Consider the following 22,167-nt stretch of genomic DNA (forward strand, 5'->3'; position numbering starts at 1 on the left):
CCTTTCCTCCCCAACTTGCTTGTTGGTCCTGATGTTGGTGCAGGAATAGAACCCTGACTCAGACAAGAACCAACTCTCGAGTGTTGTCTAGTTCCTTAGGGTTTCTGTTGCTGGAAAAGACACCACACCCATGGGTGCTCTTACGAAAGAAAACATCTAACTAGGGCTGGCTTACAGGTTCAAAGGTTTAGTCCATTACTGTAGTGGCAGGAAGCATGGGGGTGTGCAGGCAGACATGGTGCTGGAAAGGTAGCTAAGAGTTCTGCATCTGGATCCAAGGCAACAGGAAAAGAGAGTGACACTGGGCCTGGCTTGGGCTTCAGAAACCTCAAAGCCCACCTCCAGGGACACACCTCCAACAAGGGCATACCTACTTCATGGTCACTGCTCCTAATAGTGCCACTCCCTATGAGCCTATGGGGGCCACTTTCATTCAAAACCACACTCCTCCACGTGCATGCCTTGGCATCTGAGTGCCCATGAACACATACAATAAATATTTAAAAATCATCGCAGCCTTTACAGTACTTACACATTGGATTTGTTCAAGAAATACATAGGTGTTTTATTTTTATTTTATGAGTATTTTGCCTGTATGCCTTCTTCATGTGGTCAGAAGGCTTCAGATTCCCTGGAACTGGAGTTACAGAGAGTTGTGATCTGACATGTGGGTGCTGGGAATCAAACTCTGGTCCTCTGAAAGAGCAGACCATGCTATTAACTCGTGAGCCATCTCTCCAGCCCAGGGCAGGGGGATTTTGTCGGGTGATGTAACACACACTCTGGGAAACAGAAGACTGACCTCAGTCCTGGAATCTTGTAATTCCAGCCTAGGGGATGGTGCCGCCCACAGCTGACGGGTCTCACCATAATCAAGATAATCCTGCGGTGGAATGCCCCGAGGACCACCTCGTAGGTGGTTCTAGTTTGTCTCAAGTTGACAGTTGCAATTAATCATCACAATCATAACACACAGCTTTCCCCCAGTGAGAGCACACTTTGGTTGTGCTCAGTGGCAGGAGCTGAGACACTGGCAGACAAGGGTAGGAGGGAGTCTTGTGAACGGTTGAATGTTGGACTGTGTGGATACTAACCGGGCCTACATAAACAGATTTAGAACGGAAAATAAGTAAAATGCACACAAAATAAGCTTTCTTTCATTTTAGCAGTTTAAAAATCCCTCAAGGGAGGAAACAGTTTCTTTAGAGAAACCAATTCAATGCCTTACACGTTCTTAATTTTCCTCCCTCTTGCTCCGCAAAGGCGCTTTCTCCCCTATCTACCTTGCATGCATTTACATAGGACACGACCTCAGCGCATTGACCTATGAGATTTAGAACTGAGATTTAGAGTTTGAAATCACCGCCGTAGCGCTATAGAAGCTTTATTCTGACGGAGTCGCTGCTGCCAGGCAGTTGACACTGACAGGTGTTCCCCAGTCGACGCTGCTGAGGCTTAAGTAGTGGGTCTCAATATCTGGGGCCTTGGGCTTGCTGGATGAGCAAGTGCGGCCCTAGATTGCAGGACAATCTCAACTCCTAGCCATCCTTTGGGGACCATGGACTGCAAGCACGCGCCCCAGTGCACTCCTCACTGGCAGTAGTCGAGGACTCACTATCCCAGAGGTGCAGCGGTTATGGGGGCGCACACAGGATTAGAACCCCCTGAGCCAAGTGCGAGGTAGTCAGTGTGTGTTGAATGAGCGAGCGTGGCTAGCTCAGTAAATTCCCTGGAGAAGAACGTAATCCAGACCGGAATCACAACGGTGCCTTAAAAATACCTTGGGGTGGGGGGCAGTGAAGTGAAAGATGTTGATGCAGGCGGGCCACGAGTCTTTGGTGAGGCTGGAGCCAGCAGATCGCGCTGTTCCTAGGACTAGGAAGGCCCAGGTTGCGGTGACCCATCCTTCAAGCGGGCGAGTCTCCAAGGATGCAGAGCCTGACTTCAATACTAGGGATGACCTGAAGTTAGGGCTGGTTGAGTGGGGGTGCTCACGATCGCGACCCCCGCACCGCACTGCGCCGCAGCCCGCAGCGACCCGGGTGCGCGCAGCCCCAGCCCCGCCTCTTCCCTATGCGCCCCGCCCCTCCCGGCGCGTGCCACCCGCGCACCCGGGGAGCTCGCGAGGAACCCGCGGGGTAGGCGGCCGGTGTCCCGGCGCAGGCGCGCTGGTGTCGCCGCCGCTCCCGCCAGCCGCCCCGCACGCGCCCCCGCCCCGCCTCCGCACGCGCCGCCGCCCCGGGCGCCTGTGATTGGCGGTCAGCGGGGCCCGCAGGTGGCGGCGGCCGCAGCGGCTTGGGCTGGCGCTGGCTGGAAGCCTGGAGCGGGCGCCTCCCTCGCCGCCGCGCGCCCTCGTCCTGCCCGCGCTGCCCGGCTCCCGCTGTGACTGCGGCCCCAGCTCGGGCGCACCGGCGATCTGCAGCCTCGGGATCGCGCGCTGGACGCAGGCTGCGGCAGGTGACTCGGGGCCATCCGAGGCGCGGTGGCTGTGAGCCTGGCCGCCATCCATGAGCTCCGCCGCCGACCCACTCCAGGCCGGCCACCCCGGGTGAGTCCTCGAGCCCTTCCCTCCGCGCCCGCAGCTCGATGCCATGCTTCCCTGCCACGTTGCCGCAACTTTTGGGGTGGGTGTCTGAAGATGTCGCGCGCGCGGTCCCCCGCACCTGGTGCGCGTCTGGGGCCAGGGCTGCGGGACATGGCCAGCCTGCCTATGCGGAGGGGACGGTGGGGACTTGGACTTAGCCTCGACAGAGTCAGATCCGCCTCTTTCCGTGGCTACGGGGGCGGGAGCTGACCCCTGTGTTTCCCCGATGGCCACGTAGCGCTCGGGCTGCGGTGCGCCGCGCACCTTGCTAAGGGATCCGCGCTCCGGCGGGCGCCTCAAACCACCCGGTGCGCACCCGGCAGCCGGCCAGCACGGACCACGTGACTCTTTTAGACTCTTAATGTTTGTAAAATGGGGCTAATTAGGGACTCGCCGAAGGTCACGGCCAGGGCACAACATTAACCCCCAAGGCAGACTGCGTCTGGGCTCAGCCCCCGGTTGCCTGAGGAGGAGAGGTGCGCTGGTGAGGCACTGGGCGCGGTGTTCCTTCATCCTGCTCTTTCTCCGTTCCTCCTATCTTCAAAGACAGGAGACTTGTTGAGGTCTCGAGCTCATCCACAGGGTCTCAATAGCGGTTTTGGGGGTAACGTCTGGCTGTCTTCCGTGTGAGCGTGCTGTGGAGTATTTGTGTGGTGGGAACGCTCACAGTTGCCGCATCCGAGGCTCCATCCTCTTCTAGTCACTCAATTGACTGATGTTTCTGCAGAGTGTGGAGTCCAGGACTCTGCTAAGCGCCAGGGCTTACATAGACTGTGTTTGGCTTCTGGTCTCCCAAATAAACCTTGTCCTCAGGACGTGTGTCCCAGCTGCTCTTTCAAGACACACCAAAGGGAGGGAGCTGACACACCGAAAAGCAGCTTTCTCTGAAGATCTCTCCCATCCGCTCAGACTACATTTCTGTCCGCCCCACCCCTTACCTATAATATACATTTTGTTTATTATCTTGAGACTTTCCCAGGGACGGGAGAGAGATTGTTCCTCCTGCCCTGCCATTTCCCTGTTCCCACATGTCCTTCTCACCCTCTGACCTCCAGCTGCAGTTTTGATACTCAGTAATGACACTGTTACACATAGTCCTGGGATAATTGACAGGCGTTTTTTTTTTTTTTTTTTTTTTTTTTTTTTTTTCCCCCCCCCCCCCCCCCCCCCGCTCCTGGGGCTCCCGGGGTACTACGATGTGAAAAAGCGCTGGGGTTGTGGTAGAGGGAAGATGTTGTAAGGGATCTTTCGGGAGGAGTGATATGGAAATGAGGTGATTTCAAGGATTTGACAGCAACAACAGGACCCTGTTTGCAGATCTAAATATCTTTTTCTAGAGATATTTAGTTTTGGTAAAGCTTTGAAGACTGCTTTCCATCTTCAGATTGGAATCCAGTGGGTAGCTGTTTTCCTGATCTTCCCCCCACCTATGGAGGGGGTGCCTCTGAACTAGAAGTTGTGTCTCTTTAGCTGGGGACTCTCTGGAGGTATAAGGAGAAATTGCCTCCCCTCCTCCAACCCGCCTCGTGGTGTATGGTTGTTTCTGGGCATGTGTGTGTATATATAGTCAAGCATGAATGTCTCTTTGAAGAAGATGTCTGTGGCAGGAGTCTTTTTGAGATCTGGATTTTATCTTTCTGTGTGGGAGAGGGAAGGATGGAATTCACTCACGTTTGGGAAAATGTCCTGCTAGCCACATCTGGTGTTAAACTAGCAGTCTTGTAGATCATGTCCGGGGTGGGGTGGGGGGGTGGTGAGGTGGGGGAGTGGGGTAAGAAAACATGACGGTGACTTGGTATTCAGATCCATTTGATTCTCTCTGGCCAAACGGTGCCTCATAGAAACAGTAGCACCCCCTCCACCACCTCCATTTTTGCCTGCTTAGTTCTGATTATGTTTGAAGTGGTCTTATCTCAGAGTTCAGGGAAAGCAGAACTCAAGGTCTTCAGCCTTGGTCAATTTGTCTTAACATGTTATTAAAGTATAATTGCAAAAAAGTTTTACAGCTCAAAAGTGTACATTTAGGGTTGGACAGACAGCTCAGCAGTTAAGATCACTGGCTGCTCTTGCAGAGGACCTGGGTTCGGTTCTCAGCACCTGCGTGTTGGCAAATAACCATCTGTAACTCCAGTTCCAGGGAATCTGACATCCTATTTTGACCTCTACAGGCATAAAACACACATGGCACACATATATACACCCAGGCATGTATACACAGATAAAACAAAATAAAATGGGTAAATATTTAGAGTGTATATTTGATGGATTTTAATAGACTAGCCACACCTGTGTATCTGGTGTTCAGACTAAGAACAAAAAGCTTCGTAGTTTCCCTGTAACTCATGAAGGGCAGCAGCCCCAGAGGCAGCTGTCACCTTGTTTAGTTTGGCCAGGCAACATTCACTTCATCTTTATCCCATCATTTGCCTATCAAGCTGAAATGAGAGCTTCCTAGTTCTATGTCCTTTAAGACAATGTCTTACCTATAGCTCAGGGTTCATGGGATTCTCTATATAGTCCAGGCTGAACTCAAACCTGTGGTGTTCCCCTGCCTCAGACTCTGGAGTACTGGTATTAATGGTGTGAGCCATCTCTGGCTTAATTTTTTTTAACCTTCCTTTTTAATGAGCTCAAACCAAGAGTCATTTATCTATGGCAGACAACTAGTAGAAAAAGTCTCATCTTAGGCTCTGGGTTGGCTGTCCCCCCCATTCACGGATGATCAGTGTCCTTTGATTGGGGTGATGGGAGACCCCGGGTATAGCAGACACTGAGCAGTGGGGTTCAGTTTACTCCCTGTATCTCTCTCCCACCGGGTACATTTGAATGGCGCTCATCTTAAGTGGTGTGATATAAATGAAAAAATATGAATGGCTTTATTTCTAATTCCTCAAAGTCAAAAGTTGGATGGAATCATAACATTTCAACTCATCTATGACCTGTCGGGGCTGTTGCCACATAGTGGCCACATGTTAGCTGGAGAACCCAGACACCCACCATCATGACAGGGATAAAATCCAACAGCCCAGGATCTCCAGAAACAAATAATGTTCACAAATAATGTTTTCTGCTCTCTGATTGGAAGGCCCCTTTTGGTCCCTACTACTAAGTCCATGGATAGACTCCATCTGGGGTTTGGGGGCTGTTTTGTGAGCTGAGCCAATGCTGCCTTTTCCTCAGTCCTGTGGGACTATGGTGGCACATCCTTGGGGTATTAGAGAAAGCTTGGCTAGGTATGTGTGTTATATATCAACCTAGAATCCCCCAACAGTTTGAAGGTTCTCTTTCACAAGGCCAAATGGCTTCTTTCACAGAGCGCTATCTATGGTGAGTTTTAAGGAACGGATAGGTTACTGGGATAAGTTCTCTCAGCATCTTGCAGGGAGAGTTCAAATCAGGAGGTGAGGATGTGAGATCTGGCATGGAGAAGGCTAAGTGAGGCAGCCCCCTGTCGATGCCTGTGTGGATGAGTGTTGTGCTGTGTTCTTTTGGTGACTGTATTCTTTTTCACCACTGTGACAAAACTCCTTATGAGAGCAATTACGGAAGGAAGGATTTGTTTTGCTCACAGTCCCAGGATGCTCGCTGTCATGACTGGGTAGGTATGGCTGCGGGATCGCAAATGTAAGGTTGCTGTCTTAGTCAGGGTTTCCATTCCTGCACAAACATCATGACCAAAGCAAGCTGGGAAGGAAAGGATTTATTCAGCTTACACTTCCACATTGCTGTTCATCACTAAAGGAAGTCAGGGCTGGAACTCAAGCAGGTCAGGAAGCAGAAACTGATGCAGAGGCTATGGAGGGATGTTACTTACTGGCTTGCTTCCCCTGGCTCGCTCAGCTTGCTTTTTTTATAGAACCCAAGACTACCAATCCAGGTATGTCACCACCCACAATGGGCCCTCCCACCCTTGGTCACTAATTGAGAAAATGCCTTACAGCTGGATCTCATGGAGGCATTTCCTCAACTGAAGCTCCTGTCTCTGTGATAACTCCAGCCTGTGTCAAGCTGACACACAAAACCAGCCAGCACAGTTGCTGATCTCACATCTGGATCCACAGTCAGGAAGTGGAAAGATGATGCTGGTGCCCACCCAGTTTTCTTGGGACCCCAGTTCGTGGTACAGTGTCACTCACTTTCAGGTTGGCCTTTTCTTCTTCAGTTAAATGTCTCTGGAAACACCCTCGACCGACAGGCCAGAGCTGTGTCTCCCGTGTTTCCAAATAAGGTGCAGTTGACATTGAAGATGTAGCTCGTGGGGGTGAGAATGGACAGTGCTTATGTGCACTGGGTACTGTACAGCACCTTTCTCTTTCCAGGTCTCAGAATGATGGCCTTTCTAGTTATAGACAAATCTGGGCTTCAGAAGTTCAGTGTTGGGCTGGAGAGATGTCTCCGCAGTTAAGACCACTGGTTGTTCTTCCGAAGGTCCTGAAGTTCAATTCCCGGCAACCACACGATTACTCACAACCATCTGTAATGGGATCTGATGCCCTCTTCTGGTGTGTCTGATGACAACTACATATAAATAAACCTTTTAAAAACAAAAGTTCAGTGCTCTTTCCAAGTTCACACGCTATTTGAGTCAAGGTGACGGTCAGGGGCTGAGTCTCCAAGGCAGCTTCCCCAGATGGCTGCATCCTCCTACTGGGCGGGCGGTGAGAGCTTCCTGCCACTCTGTGTCCTCCTTGGCATCTGTTAGTTGTACTTAGGAGCCAGAGATAGAAGACTCTTCCTGAGCATGGGGCGGGGGGAGTTCCACCAGGGATGTTTGAGGACTTGGAATCAAATTCATGCCACCGGCCACATTGAGACCAAGTGTGTGCCTTTCAGTAGCTACTTCCTCTTTGTGTTAAAATTCAGTTGTCATGGAAGACTGTCTTACCTGGTTCTGTATTATTATTATTATTATTATTATTAAACCTCTAAAGATGTGTTGATGTTCATTGACCAGTATAGATTTATTAGTTAGTTTTAATGCTGTGATAAAACACCATTACCAAAAGCTATTTATGGGGCAAGGAGTTTATTTTGGTTTAATGTTCCAAATAGGGAGTGAGTCTCTAATACTGGGGAAGGCATGGCTGTAGGAAGCTGACTGATCACATTTCATCATACAGGAAGCCAAGAGAGTGAAGAGGAAGCAAGGCTAAGCTCTAAACCTTCAAAGCCCGCCCGCCCCCAGTGACCTCCTTCCTCTTGCAAGGTTCCATGCCCTAAAGGTTCTGTAACCTTCCCAAACAGCGCCACCAACTGGGGACCAAGTGTTTAAATACTTGAGCCTGTGGGTGGCATTTCTAATTCAAACCACCACAGTAGTTTTGTCCATTCTTATGAAACAACAACAAAAAGCAAAAATACTTTGTGTCTGTCTTGCGCGGATCCGACTTGCCAGCAAGAACTACGCTGCAACAGGATCCTTCTGCACACGTTTATTGGGAGAGCTTGATTGCAGAGGCGAAGAGACCCCAAGCCCAGAACTGGTGCTGCTTATANAGGCCTAGGAGAGGCATGTCTCACACCCGGATTGGTTGTGCATTCTACCTCATTTGCATGTTCCTCATCTGATTGGTTATTTTCTCTCAGTACCTCACAAAACCTCATTAACATACCTCATTTGCATGTCTCACATCTGATTGGTTAACTCTCTTAGTACTTTGCAGAGCCTCATTATCATGCCCAGGCCAGGCAGTGTTTTGGCGAAAAAACTTTACTGCATAAGTTCACATTGGTTGTTTGCCCAAACTTATGCATGGTGGCCAGCAGTAGCCTGCGCCACCCTGCAACGGCACATGTGGCTTCCCACATGTCTGTATATATGACTTATGTATTTGTGTGTGTGTATATATATATGTATACATATATGTATGTATATATAATGTGTGGGTTTATATGTATGATTGTGTGTGTGTGTGAGAGAGAGAGAGAGAGACGTCTGTTTGCATGCCTGCTCATACCAAGCATGTGTGTGGAAGTCAGAGGACAACCTTGAATGTTGGTCTTCACACTCCACCTTGGTTGAAGCAGAGTCTTTTGATGTTTACAGCCACCTCCAACAGGCGAGCTGGCATGAGACCTTCTGGGTGCTGCCCACTGCCACTGCCCAGCTCACTGTAGTGCAGCAGGAGTTACAGATGCTTGCTGTGGTGCCTGAATCTTTATATGGCTTCTGGGGATTTGAACTTAGGCCTTTGTGATTCATCTTTAATTCACCTGGGTTCAAACATTACCCATTGGTGGACAATAAGAGATCTCTCCCGTTTGCCGTAAATGTCCTTGATAAATCTTGTGGTCCTATGTGAGTGTCTAGTGTCTGCATTCCCGGACTGAGTAGTACCTGACCAGCCTCTCTGTGGGGTTTGGTCCAGTGGGGTTTGTCGATTACAGTCTCGGGCTTTTGTGACTCTCCTCTTTCCACTACACCATGTTGAGAGTTCCCATTTCTCCTGTCTTCCACTGTGGCTGGTTTAGGTTTGATTAATCTTAGTGACTGCCCTGGAAGTGCTGACACCGTATACACCCCTGAGAGATTATTTTATTTTTCTCTCTGCCTTCTGTCCTTTCTCACTGCAGGGCTTTTCACCTCTGAACTATATGTCTTGGTCCACTCACTCTCAGACTCCTCTTTTGGGCCCAGGTCAGACTAATAATGATAATTTAATAATAACAGTGATCGAGACAATGGAATGCTTGTCCATCACCTGGGACCTCAGAGGCGCTTGCAGTCGTCATAAGAAGGGCCTTCCCTCTCATAGCTGATCCCACCAGGCCAGCTGTACCAGAATCGGCTCAACCGCTGTCTGCCCTATGACACAGCCTTTGTGGGAGTCCACAGCCTATTCAGTTCTGCAGTGAGACGCTGCTGACGTTTATATTTATGTGTCGTCTGAGGCAGAGGTCTGACGGCTTTCTGTAATGGAAACCATCTATCTTGTTATCACGGAATGAGTAATTTGTTATTTTCTCATTTAACTGTTGCCGTCTCAGCCAGATACTGATTTTGGTTCGCTTTGCTTCTGGCTCTGTCTCTTGACTCTGTTCTGCCCCGTTTGTCTCGTGATTCCTGGGTCAATACCAGTTTACTTAGTTACCAAAACTTTGGAATAAATCATCCCGTCTAAGACTTGTTCTTCAAAACTTTCATATCCACTCCAGACTCTTTAGGCTTGAATATGAATTTTAAGCTCTTCTGCCCCACCCTCCCCCCACCCCTCCTGCCCCCACCCCAAGTCCTACCATAGTTTACCTTGAATCTGTAGTTTACAGAAAGGATACTGTCCATCCCTTTTTTCAGTTGGCATGTCTTACTCATGGATGGTATCCCTCAACAAACGTTCCTTTTAGATGGTAATGAAGCTCTGTGACACTCTCCAGAAAGCTCTAGGGACTTGGATGCTTTAGAGTTGTTTATGTCATTTTAAAATTAACATCTGCATGGAGGTATAATTCACACTCGGCACAATTCACTCAGTTAACACTTATAATTCAGAGTTCGAAGTAAACCCAGGGCGTGCAGTAAGTGAACAGCACAGTCTCATAGCCTCACAACATCCTTGTTACTTTCAGAAGAAAACACCTGCCCAGCAACAGCTCCCCCCTCACTGCTTACAAAGCACCTGTAGCAGCAAACCAGCACCAGTGCCAGGCTGGGCACTTGCCCACCCTCGGTTACCAGCACCAGTGCCAGCCTGGGCACTTGCCCACCCTCGGTTACCAGCACCAGTGCCAGCCTGGGCACTTGNCCAGCACCAGTGCCAGCCTGGGCACTTGCCCACCCTCGGTTACCAGCACCAGTGCCAGCCTGGGCACTTGCCCACCCTCGGTTACCAGCACCAGTACCAGCCTGGGCACTTGCCCACCCTCGGTTTCTCCTACCTGGGATCATCCGGCGATACAATAAATGCCACCTTGCTTCTGACTTCTTTCACTTAGTTATGACTTTGAAGCTTTCCTGTGTCGCAGAATCATCGGTGCCTGCCTCTGTAATGGTGTATTCTGCCCTGTCTGCACAGTGCACCTTAGTCGGCCATTCCCCAGCAACTCGCTGCCTTTACTGTTCTTTCCAGTGGGATCTTTTTGCAGATAATTACATTAGTTAATTGGTTATGGCCAATATATAGAAGCCAGTTTGTGTACTAGTTGGTTTTCTTGCGCTGTGACAAAAATACTGGGCAAAACCAACTTATACCAAAGGAAGGTGGATCTCGGTGAGCTCAGTATTGGAAGGTAACTTTACAAGAGTTGATAAATATGCAGAAGCCCAAACAGTGCCTGACCCATTCCAAAGAGCATCAGTTGATCGGGAGTCATGAAGAGCAGGCCAGAGGCAGGACTGCCCAGATAGGATACTTCGTAGGCGATGTGGGATTTGAGACTGACAGGATTTAATTTATTAAGATAAGACACATGCGTTATATAGGACTACCTACCGGTGAGCAGAGAAAGGAGGAAATTAAAGCCCGCCCTAACTCCGCAGTTGCTTCTAAAAGTGCTGCATTCTTTGTCCAGCAGACTTTTGATTTTCGTCCAGATGGATGCAGGGTTGAAAAAGCTTTGCTTTCAAACCCCACTGGCTGGGAACCTTCCTGGCCTGAGAGGTATCATCACATGGAAACACCCACTAATGAGCTGTCCGCTTACATTCTTGTCCCCGTTCTGTTGTTTTAAAAGTAGTAGGTGCTTGCCTGCCTAAGCATCCTTTCTATTGGCTAACCATTCCATGAGTGCTTATCTGCTTGGGAGAATGGGTGTTTGTTAATTGGCCAGGTGCTTGGCAGAACCTTCAGTGGGGGCAGATTGTATGTGTGAAGGGGGGCGTGGAGCTGCACATAAGGATACCCAGGGAAGCAGCTCCCCCAAGCTTCACCCTTTGTCACCTGACCCAGGGTACAGAGTCCAACATCGAGCAATCGGTTCTTGCCCTCGAGGACCACAGTTGATGCAATGGTGCCATTAAAGCTGTTACAAGGCAGGGTTTCTGCTCAGTTGCTGGCAGTGGGGAGACCAGAACAGCACAATGCAGTTTGAAGGTTAGGAAGGTCAATGGCGTGGAGGTGTCCAGGTCCTTCACAAAGAGACTGTACCTGCTTCCTACCTAAGAATGAATTCCTTACATTCCTTTAAGGAGAGTCAAGAGTGCTTTATGAAGCTGTGTATTCAAATGTGTGTGTGTGTGTGTGTGTGTGTACAATATTAAGGGTCTTCCTCAACCTCTCTCTACTTCTGCTAGGCTGGCTCGTCAGTGAACTCTAAGGATCTGACTGTGACCACTTCCCTAGTACGTGGATTATACATGTGCTGTTGTGTGGGTTATACATGTGCCATTGTGTGACTTTTTTGGAGATCATAAAGTTGAGTCTGTATGATTATGTGGCAAGTATTTTGCTCTCTGAACTATCTCTTAGTCCTTGCTTATGTATTTTTATCGTAACTGTTATTCTTCCTATATAATTAGAGTTAGTTTGTGTGTATATTTATATGTCTCACTCATTGAAGATAAGAAAAACCCTATGGAATGCCACTCTGTGGCTTCAATTTACAATGTTCTGTCATTGAGGAGACAGATGTGCGCTCTCCGGCTTCCATGAGCATAGCCATGTTGTGGTCTGATAATTTAGTCTCATTGAGCAGACCTTTGGGGAAAGACAGGTGTCTGGAAGCCAGAGGAGCCCTTGGCCTTGGGATCTACCCTGGCTGTTTGTCAAAGTCCTTCAGCAGTGGCTCTTTGACTGGGTCGGAGCAGCTCAGATAGCTGTGAACTGCTCTCAGACTTCTTTTTGTTAGGAATTCAGGGTTGTCTTGTAAGCTGCGAAGCCGGAAGCCAGAAGCTGGGGTTGTGTTTCGGAATTGGGAGGAAAAGCAACCAAAGCCTCTTTACTGTTCCTTTCTGATCATAGACTGTGACAGTTCCTCTCAACTGGATGGAATTTAGAATAACCATGGAAACAAACTCTGGCATACAGAGTTTCTATATTATGTTAGACACACTTTAAATGAGGGTGGCAGCATCCGTGGGCTAGCTCCTAGACTCAACCAAGAGAAGACAGTGATCTAAAGACCAGCATTCATCACTTCCTGCTTCTTGACTGCAGATGTCATGTGACCTGCAGCTCGTCACTTCTGCCACTGCTTCTGACTGTATTCCTTTAAACTTCTTTCTTAGATTCCTTCGGGTCAGGTGAGTTGGTTACAGGATGAGAAAAGTAGCAATTATGTAGCTAGATCTGTGCGAACATGTGTCTTCAAACTCTGTTTGTCTTGACCCATCATGTCCAGTTTCATTTCACTGTGTCCCTTTAACCTCAGGAAACATGGCACCTGCTGTTTGCTTTCTTGTTACACAAGTGCGGTTCCATTGTTTTGTTTCCTTTGAAAAATAAGTTACAAATTGTATTTGCTACTTTTTAAAAAACTGCTGTCCAGGGCAACTTAATAGAAGAAAGGGTTTGTTTGGGCTTATGGCTCCATCCCTGCCGAGGCAGGGCAGCAGGCAGGCATGGCTGCTACAGCAGCAAGCTGAGAGCTCACATCTTGGACCACAAGCATGAAGCAGACAGAGAGTGAACTGGAAATGGAATGTGTCTTTCAACTCTCAAAGTGACATACTTCTTCCTGCTAAACTTTCACAAACAGTGCTACCAACTGAAGACTTGGTGTTCAAATACATGAGCTTATGGGGGGTCGGGGGGGCATTCTCATTCAAACCGCCACACTAATCATGAGGAATTTTGATTACTGGGCTGATACACAGCACAGCCTCTGTGGTTTAATCTACTCTCTAATTAGAACAGCTAGAATGGCCCCCATAACTGCATTCTTGACCGAAGTCTTTATGAGACTGGTCAGGGCATTTCTAGCTTTGTGGTCCAGTGGGAAATTTCCCCTGAGGTCTCTGTGCCTCCCAAGTGAGAATCCTTCCTTTCACAGCTCCAGATACCCAATGCTTGCCCTTCCGGTTAGCATCTCCATAAGCTGCTGTTTGTGTGTGTTCCTTTCTACTCAGGAACCTTCCAGATACTGGGGAAAGGAGGACTGTAGCAGGAAGGGGCTCTGCCCAGGCCTCTTCCCATCCCCAGCCTGGGGCCCTTCCTCATCTTTCCAAAGGCATAAATTATTTGTATTTACCAAAGAACCAAATTTTGCCTTTCTCCTCTCTACTGCATCATTCTATTTATTAATCTCTGTTCTCATTTAAAAAAAAAAATCCCCTCCCTCTTTTATTCCCTCCCTCCCTTCCTTTCTCCTTCTAATTCTTTCATTTTGAGACAGAGTCTTTCTATGTAGCCCAGGCTAGCCATGGATTCATGATGATCCTTCTCTCTCTCCTAAGGACTGACTTTGTTAGAGCGCACCGCCATGCTCAGCAGGCTTTTGAAAGTCCCTTCAGATGGCAAAGCATCGACTTTCCCTTTATCTGTGTGCATCCTGATTCTGTTTCTAACCATTGCTTCAGTGGTGTTGGCAACCGAATGTTTTGCGATTTTGTTGTTACTTTTCTGTTCACATAGTTTAAACATTTCAATTATACTTTCTTCTTTGGTTTATGACTTAGAAGTTGTTTTCTTTTTAAATACAGAACTTTAATTTTCTTTTTTACTTTAATACAAAGAGGATGGGTCCACATGATTCCAGGTTCTTAAAATCTGTTGACGTTGTTTTATGGCCATTTTAAGAGTTTAAGACTTTCACTGCTGCATCCACAGCTATGAGTATGCTCAGGCCACAGAAGAGGCTTGTCTCTAGTGCTCTCCACTGTGGGAAAAAGAAGGTCTTGCTGGATCCCAATGAGAGCAATGAAATCGACAATGTTAACTCCTGTCAGTAGATCAAAAACCTGACCAGAGATGGGTTGATCACCGGGAAGCCTGTGACCGTCCATCCCCAGGCTCGATGCTGGAAAAACACCTTGGCCTGACGGAAGGGCAGGCATAAGGGCATAGGAAAGAGAAAGGGTACTGCCAACGCTCGGTTGCCTGAGAAGGTGACCTGGATGAGAAGGGTGAGGATCCTGCGCTGGCTTCTCAGGAGATACCGGGAATCTAAGAAGATTGACCACCATATGTATCACAGCCTGTACCTGAAGGTCAAAGGGAAGCTGTTCAAAGCAAACGGATTCTCATGGAGCACATCCACAAGCTGAAGGCAGACAATGCAGGCAAGAAGCTCCTGGCTGTCCAGGCTGAGGCTCTCAGGTCTAGGACCAAGAAAGCACGGAAGTGCCGGGAGGAGCGCCTCCAGGCCAAGAAGGAAGAGACCATCTAGACTCTGTCCAAGGAAGAAGAGACCAAGAAATAAGGCTTCCCTCGTGTCTGTACATAGTGGCCTGGCTGTGGCCTCACTTGGATCAGTCATTAAAATAAAACAAGCCTTTGACAGTTGCCCTCTTTTTAGAAAAACAAAACAAAACAAAACAAAACAGAAACAAAAAAGAAAACAAAACAAGTTTAAGACTTAAGTGTTGTCCTGGAAAGGCAGTCATTGGTTGCAGAAATACCTATTAGTCTGTCAGCTCACACCTAGTCCTTTGTGATAGTAAAATGAATGCTCCATTTCTTACTGTTATCTTGGCAGTTTGATTAATCAGTCATGAAGAAGTCTATAAAGATCAACTAGTTTTACTTTGTGTTCTTTCAGCTTAGCTTTGCACATTTCTTTTTATTTATTTTGTTTATTTCTGGTTTTTATTAGTTCTTTAAGAATCTCGTACAATGTATTTTGACCATGTCCACCCCTCCCCCAGCTCCTCCTAGAGCCCCCTCTTCTTTTCCCTACCTGCCCAATCTTGTGTGCTCTTTTAAAACATTTTATATCTTATTTTTAAAGCCATCAAGTCCAATTTGTGCTTATACTCTTGTGCCTTCCACTGGAGTGTGGTCAACCCAGCAGGGACCACACACACCCTTCAAGAAAACTGACCCCGCTCAGCATCTATCAATTGCAAGTAGATACTTGGCTAGGGGTGAGACTTAATGCCCACATCCCTTCTCCCTATTGGGATTTTGTCTGGCTTGAGCTTGCACAGGTCTTGTGTGCTGTCCATCAATCCCCCGTGAGTTCACAGGTACAGCTACCCCACTGTGACTAAAAACACCCATCACCTCTGGCTCCTACAAGCCAGTGAGCCCTGTGCCTGGATCTCTTCCTCAATGAGCCCCAAGCCTGGGATTGCTGTGGTATATTCAAAGCCACATGTTAAATGAGTTTTAGTTTAATTTGCATATGGCCCTCTTAACTTCTAATAACGCATTTGTTTCTAAGTCTGTGTATAATGAGGCAGAGTTTTTCTTGCCTTTTTCAGGAGCCTCATCTTTTTCTCTTACTTTTACCATCCAGAGCTCAGAATATTTTTATCTCACTTGTGAAACCATTTGGAGGTATCAATAAAGCCTGGAGTTGTTTATCCCTAACCTGCAAGTTTAGGTGTGAACTGTGCCTACTTCTTAATATATTTGATTTTATCTCACCATCCTCCTGTGCTCTCTTGGGTGGGTGTTCTGATCTGTGAGGCTCCAGTCAGGCAGCTGCTGAGGTGCTTGAAGCCTCAGACAGCACTGAACCTGTGTAGTTACTTTTCTTACTGCTGTGACAAGACAGGCAGCAAAAGGCAGCTTAAGGAAGGGTTTATTTTGGTTCATGGTCTGATGATACAGTGTAACCTGGTGGGGATACAGGAGCAGGAGGCTGCTGGTTACATTGTACCTGCCGTCCTGAGTAGAGAGAGATCAATGGCTGAGGCTTATACCACATCATCTGGGCTCTGGCAGTCTTGGGCAGTCCTCACCTTTCAGCTCTGTTGTTCAAAAGCTCCAGATGCCAGCCATGGACCTACAGGGTGCAGTGTACCCTTCTGGGGTCTGGGTTGGCTGATCTCCCCTGCTGTCCCCTCCTTACCTGTTTTGAGTGGGTATGCTTGCTCTGAGCCATTCTATATTAGAAGTCTGTAATTTGTGCTTTGATATTCTAGTCATTATAATGTAGAGTTCTTCTTGAGTCTCAGAAGGGACTTTGGCCAATGTTGGGACTGTGAAGATGTGGGGGCTCTTATGTGAATTTAGAATTCATGTTGTGAGATAGCCAGGAGCCTTCGAAGATCAGGAAAGGAGTGCTATGATTCACAGTGATATGTTTGGGTGTCAATTTGTGGTAGTTTAACCTTCATTGGCAGTTTGACTGGATTTTAGATCATCTGAACACATCTTTGGTTGTGTCTACGAGGGTGTGCATGCCTGTGAGAGCATTCACAGAAAGTTTTGACTGAGGCAGGGAGAGCCCTGTAAACGTGGGCAGCATTGTCCCGTGGACTGGGGCCCAGAATGGAAAAGGAGACAGGGAGCTGAGCACCAGATTCATCTCTCAGCTTCCTCGCTATGAGTGCGATGCGACCAGCCATCTCATGCTGCACGTGCCATGACACCCCTGTCTGGTGGACTGTGTCTCCTCAGACTGTGAGCCAAGATGAACTGACCCTTCATTTTTATCAGGTATCTTCATCAGAGTATCTTCAATCCACTCGTGCATGTTGTATTTCCCCTGTACCCTGTGGTGTTGCCACACAGTGGAGGAAATCCGTCTTTACACCTCCCTTGCAGTGCTCCTCCCGTACTGCAGGCCACGTGAGCGCAAGCTCCTGGGATCTGCAGCAGCTGATCTGAGACCCGAGACAACTAAGGAGTGACTCACGGGGATTGTGGGGACTGGACAAAGGAATGATTCATGCCTCAGGTGGGATGGAGTGGGACTGTGCAAGACTTCATCATGCCCCTTAGAATAGACTTCATCATGCCACTCAGAATACCATGCAATTTAAAGTTATGAGCTGCCGGTTTCTGGAATTTTCCATTTAATACTTTTAGACCAGGGTTGACCATAGGTAAATGAGCCATGGGAAGTGGAGTCTCAGGCAAGAAGAGCTGTGTCCTTAGGTACTCCAGCTGTTTTTTGTATTGATTTACAGACACACACACACACACACACACACACACACACACACACACACACACACTGGGTTCTATGTCTTCTTTCCTTACTCAAAAGCTTTACCCTCCCTTTCTCGTTCCTGACATTTATTGTGCAACCACAGTAGCATCCATACTAGCCTTGAAACATCTAATGTGAACCAAATTCATTTTCATTTTCAGTGTTTCCAGTCTTTAATTGTCACTGGCCTTCTATTGAATTTGTATATCAGTGTTTCCTATTTTAGGTCAAACTTAAATCCTCCATGTGTGTATAAGACTTCTATTTTTTCCCATGGTTATATAATTATTGATAACACTCTACCATGTCCCACTGTCTACTTCTTTTGAGATAGGTCCCTCACTGGCCTGGACCTCACCAGTCAGGCATCCCTGGTCTCAGTTCCTGCCATATTTCTACACTTGGCTTTTTTTTTTTTTTTATGTGGGTTCACCACCCTAGCCATCTCCTTTTGTATTGTAATTTGTCTCTTGTAGCTGCTTTAGCAACTTCTTTGTGTCTTTGATGGTCTCAGTCTCAGCAGGGCGCATGCTATAATGGCTTTGCTTCTATTCCGCTGACACTTAGGATTCTCTGAGCTTCTGAGATGTGCGTGTTGACACCTAATCAATGCTTGCTCGCTTGGGAGCTTCTTAGCTTCATATGTTTGAATACTGTTTCTCCAATTTTCCTGTCTCCTCCTGCAACTCTGATGGACACATCTAGGAATCACCTATGACCTATAGCCTCTGTATCACCTATGACCTTTAACCTCTTCACGGGTCACATCCTTGTTTCATGCCACATGTTGGCCTCTTTTTGTTTTTCCTCCTGAAGACCTTGCGGTGTTTGTGGTGATACCCACTATGTCAGTGAACACTAAGTCTGTATTTCTAGTTTTATTTTTTTGAGACAGGAGTCTATGCACCCCAGGCTACCTGTGGAAGGGTTACAGGTGTGTGCTATCCTGCCTGCCTGGGTTCTCGGTGAATTCTTTCTTCTTTAATTATTTATCTTTGTGTGCACATGAATGCAAGAATTCAATGGCACTTCAGGACTCTGTCTCCTTCCATGATTTGGGTCCTGGGGATCAAACGTAGATCATCAGGTTTGGTGCCAAGCGAATCTACTCACTGAGCCATCTTGCCAAGCCCAGACCTATATTTTTAGACTAGGCTTCTCTCTTGGCTCTCTTGTGTGTGCACCTTACTCAGTGCCTCCCCTGGTTGTGCAACGTTTTGAAAGCTAAGCTCTTGATTTCTGATTTTTTTTTCTTCCCAGACCTGTTCTACTTGGTGCTTTGGTGTTAATCAATATAAAAATTATTTTCTTGGTAAGATAATACATTCACTTATTCTTTGGAGCCTCAGGAACACAGGCAATGCCACCACACTTCTCTCCTTGTTCCAAACTAATATTTGTAATCTAGTGTATATTTCTCAAGCATAAACTGTCATCATAATTACTTGGTTTATATCTAAGTGATTGTATAAGTATAATAAAGTAATTGTATCCAACACTTCATGATATACACAGTAGAGAAAACACAGCTATATACCAGAACCCCCCCACATGTATGCACACACATGTATACACACACACATATGTATACACAAATATCTCCAAGAATTTTTTAATAGTTGAATTGAGTGTTAAAGCATGTTTAAGTTAATTATAATCTAATTAAAAGTCCAGCTCAGTAGTGTTAACTACATTCACACTTGACCAGCTGTGGATGGCAGCAGCCATATTAGTCAATGGTGGTAGGACTATTCCTGTGGGAATGTGTTGGTCAGGGTTTGAGTCTCTTATATATAAAGAAATGACAATCCAAGACTAATTATCTGCAGCTGAGTTAAAGGAAGAAGTTAGAATTGATTTGCAAAGCCTTTGGCGGTCTATTGATCCGAGGAAAAGCCTTTCTTCTGATGCTTGTTTCTATAAAATTTGAAGTTGGGGAATTGTGGAATAGAGAACAACCAAGGCAGGTCCGTGCTCCCCCTCCCACCCTTTGTCCCTTGTCCCTTGTAAGGCCTGGCTTTGAATGCGTTTATTGTTATGGAAGCCATTGCAATGTCTTCTTCCTTCATGGGACAACCTGAACATGGCTGAAGCTAGTACACATTCTCTTTTCTTCCCTCATCTCTGCCTTCATGCAGGGGCTGCTCACGGGGTTATCAACAGAAGTCAGAGCTTCGTTCTTCTTGGTAGAAAACCAGAGCGGCTCACTTGGTTGCTAGTCAGACAGGAAGGCAGAACCCTGGCCACTTGACCCTTTAAGATGAGCTATTCCCAACTGGGTTTAAAAAATAATGTTTGGGTCTTGGGAGGACAGACAAGCCGGTGCTTAAGACCTACATCAGGGAAGCAGTCAAGAGAACTTGAAGAAAATCTCACCAATATATGTGGTACAGCCCCAGGGAAATCGGAGGTCAGAACACTCACTTCTCATGTGGGAACTAACTGACGATCTGGTCAGCAGAAAATCAAGTTTTGTTTTGTACAGATTTATAGGTAGTTTGGGATTCACTGTTGAAACAGATAACTGATTTTAGTGTAAATCCTTGTTGACACAAGCGGGATGGTTTAGTCATGGGAACATTGTTGCTGGTCTGTTTTATCAGTGAGGCGGAGCCACCCTAACCTGCTTCCCTGCAGACAGGTCTCTAAAATGGCTCAGGAGCCTCCTGCTTTTGACCTTAGACCTAGTTACCTGACTTCTAGCCAAAGGGAAAATGAGACCTGAATGCGAAACCTATTTTGGCCCAGAGGTTTGATCCAGGAGCTCTGTTAAATAGCAAAGAGTTGGAATCAACCCAGATTCACAGCAGGAGTAGGGGGTCCACAAAAATGCATAGTAGATAAAGAGTGACCCAGTCAGTAGGAGGGGTACTTCCCAGGGGGCTGCCCATGTGGGCTGTGTCCTTGCGATAAGGTCATAGTGAGAAGGGTCCATCAGATGACACCACCTACAAACAGGAGTATGCCGATTGAATACATCAAACTGTCAGCAGTTTGCTTGATGGAATCCAAGTGGCTACTTTTCCTGGACAAACATGCAACACTGTTCAGGTCTTCCTACAGGGGGTTCTCTAGGGGGCTACAGAGAGTCTCATAAAGCTTAAGGAACAAGTTCATAAGAAAGAGACTGGAGGGCTGGTGAGATGGCTCAGTGGGTAAGAGCACCCGACTGCTCTTCCGCAGGTCCAGAGTTCAAATCCCAGCAACCACATGGTGGCTCACAACCACCCGAAATGAGATCTGATGCCCTCTGCTGGTGTGTCTGAAGACAGCTACAGTGTATTTACATACAATAAATAAATAAATCTAAAAAAAAAAAAATTAAAAAAAAAAAGAAAGAGACTGGAAAGGAGGCCAGAGGCACAGCGCTGCAGGCCTAACGACTTTGCAGTGCGTCACTGTTCCCCATTGACAACTAGACTCGTTATTGAGACTCCAAGAGAAAGATGAACTACAGAAGGTGCCCTAGCCTGCCTGGCACGATGCATGGCCTCACCTCCCACCCCTGTCTGTGCTTAACTCCCGACTCCCTTTAGTCTGGCGCAGCTCTGGGCACGAGTTGTTATTCAAGCAATGTGGGGGAGTTTGGAATCTGGAGACTGGCTGATTCTGCAAGCCAGCTAACGTATACCATGCTATAGGGTCTGGCCTTTGGGTTTTGAGAAATGGAGGAGAAAACTTGAAATAAATACCCAGAGGACTCCATATAAAATGTGGAATAATACTCAGACGACATGACTCTCTAAAACCACTGACTCAGCCCTCCCAGCTCCTGGGGCCTCACACAGGTGCAGCTGTGTGGTGAGGTAATGCTGAGGGTCCCTGTAATCCTGTCAATAGGATTCCAACACACACTCTAATTACTCCCGAAGTGCTGTGTTTTAATTAAATCGAGTGTCTCCAAACCCCCTGCCAACAGACGATGCATCTCCAAAGCATAGCTGGGTGTGTGAAGCTGCCAACAGGCCAGGCTACGGCTAAAGGTTGTTAGGCCGTCTCCTTCCTGCCATGCTCCTGAATTTAGATTTCTTCTCCTGTCACCTGGAGCGAATCTGAACCCCCTTTTCTTATCTACCTAATAGGAACAAGCTATTATCTTGGCACGAGTCCCTTCAAGATGCTCTTATGTGTATTAGAGTATGACACGGTTTGAGGGGGCTACCTGAGCACGTGCTTCAAGTATTGTGTTTTCTTAAGTGAAAACTGGAGAGAGAGAGAGAGAGAGAGAGAGAGAGAGAGAGAAGAAAGATAAAAGTAATTTTGCTTTTTAAAAAAAAATTCAAGCCTATGCCTACTGGAGACCCCACAGCCTAAAAAGAGGCAGAGTCACAAAACTTTATAATGAGTTTTATAATGGGTGAACCAAAGATTATGAATAGGTTATTCTACCAGCTCACTGAGGGATATGGTTCATTATGGAAACAACGAATTCCAGGGTAACCAACTTCACAGCCAGACTTCTCTTTGTGGCAAAATGAGTGTGTACGTTGGAGCTGGGGAGATGGTTTGGTAGTAACGTGCTTGGGCAGAGGCCTGAGCGCAACCCCTATCACCCAGCTGTCAGGGCGGGGGGGGGGGGGGGGGGGTGCAGTGTTGTCTGTGATCCT

At 47.3% G+C, this 22,167-nt stretch overlaps 1 protein-coding gene and 1 pseudogene across 1 annotated transcript in view; both read left to right on the forward strand.

Annotated features, from left to right (window-relative positions):
- The first annotated feature begins 2,287 nt into the window (after positions 1 to 2,287).
- Myrip (myosin VIIA and Rab interacting protein) overlaps positions 2,288 to 22,167 on the forward strand; it is a 169,426-nt gene continuing 149,546 nt past the window's right edge. The window contains exon 1 of the mRNA XM_021172036.2: positions 2,288 to 2,548. The gene's annotated coding sequence lies outside the window, so the exon portion shown is untranslated. The remainder of the gene's footprint in view (positions 2,549 to 22,167) is intronic.
- LOC110301537 lies at positions 14,289 to 14,878 on the forward strand (annotated as a pseudogene).

This window comes from Mus caroli, chromosome 9 (assembly GCF_900094665.2).
Source record: "Mus caroli chromosome 9, CAROLI_EIJ_v1.1, whole genome shotgun sequence".
Classification (NCBI taxonomy): domain Eukaryota; kingdom Metazoa; phylum Chordata; class Mammalia; order Rodentia; family Muridae; genus Mus; species Mus caroli.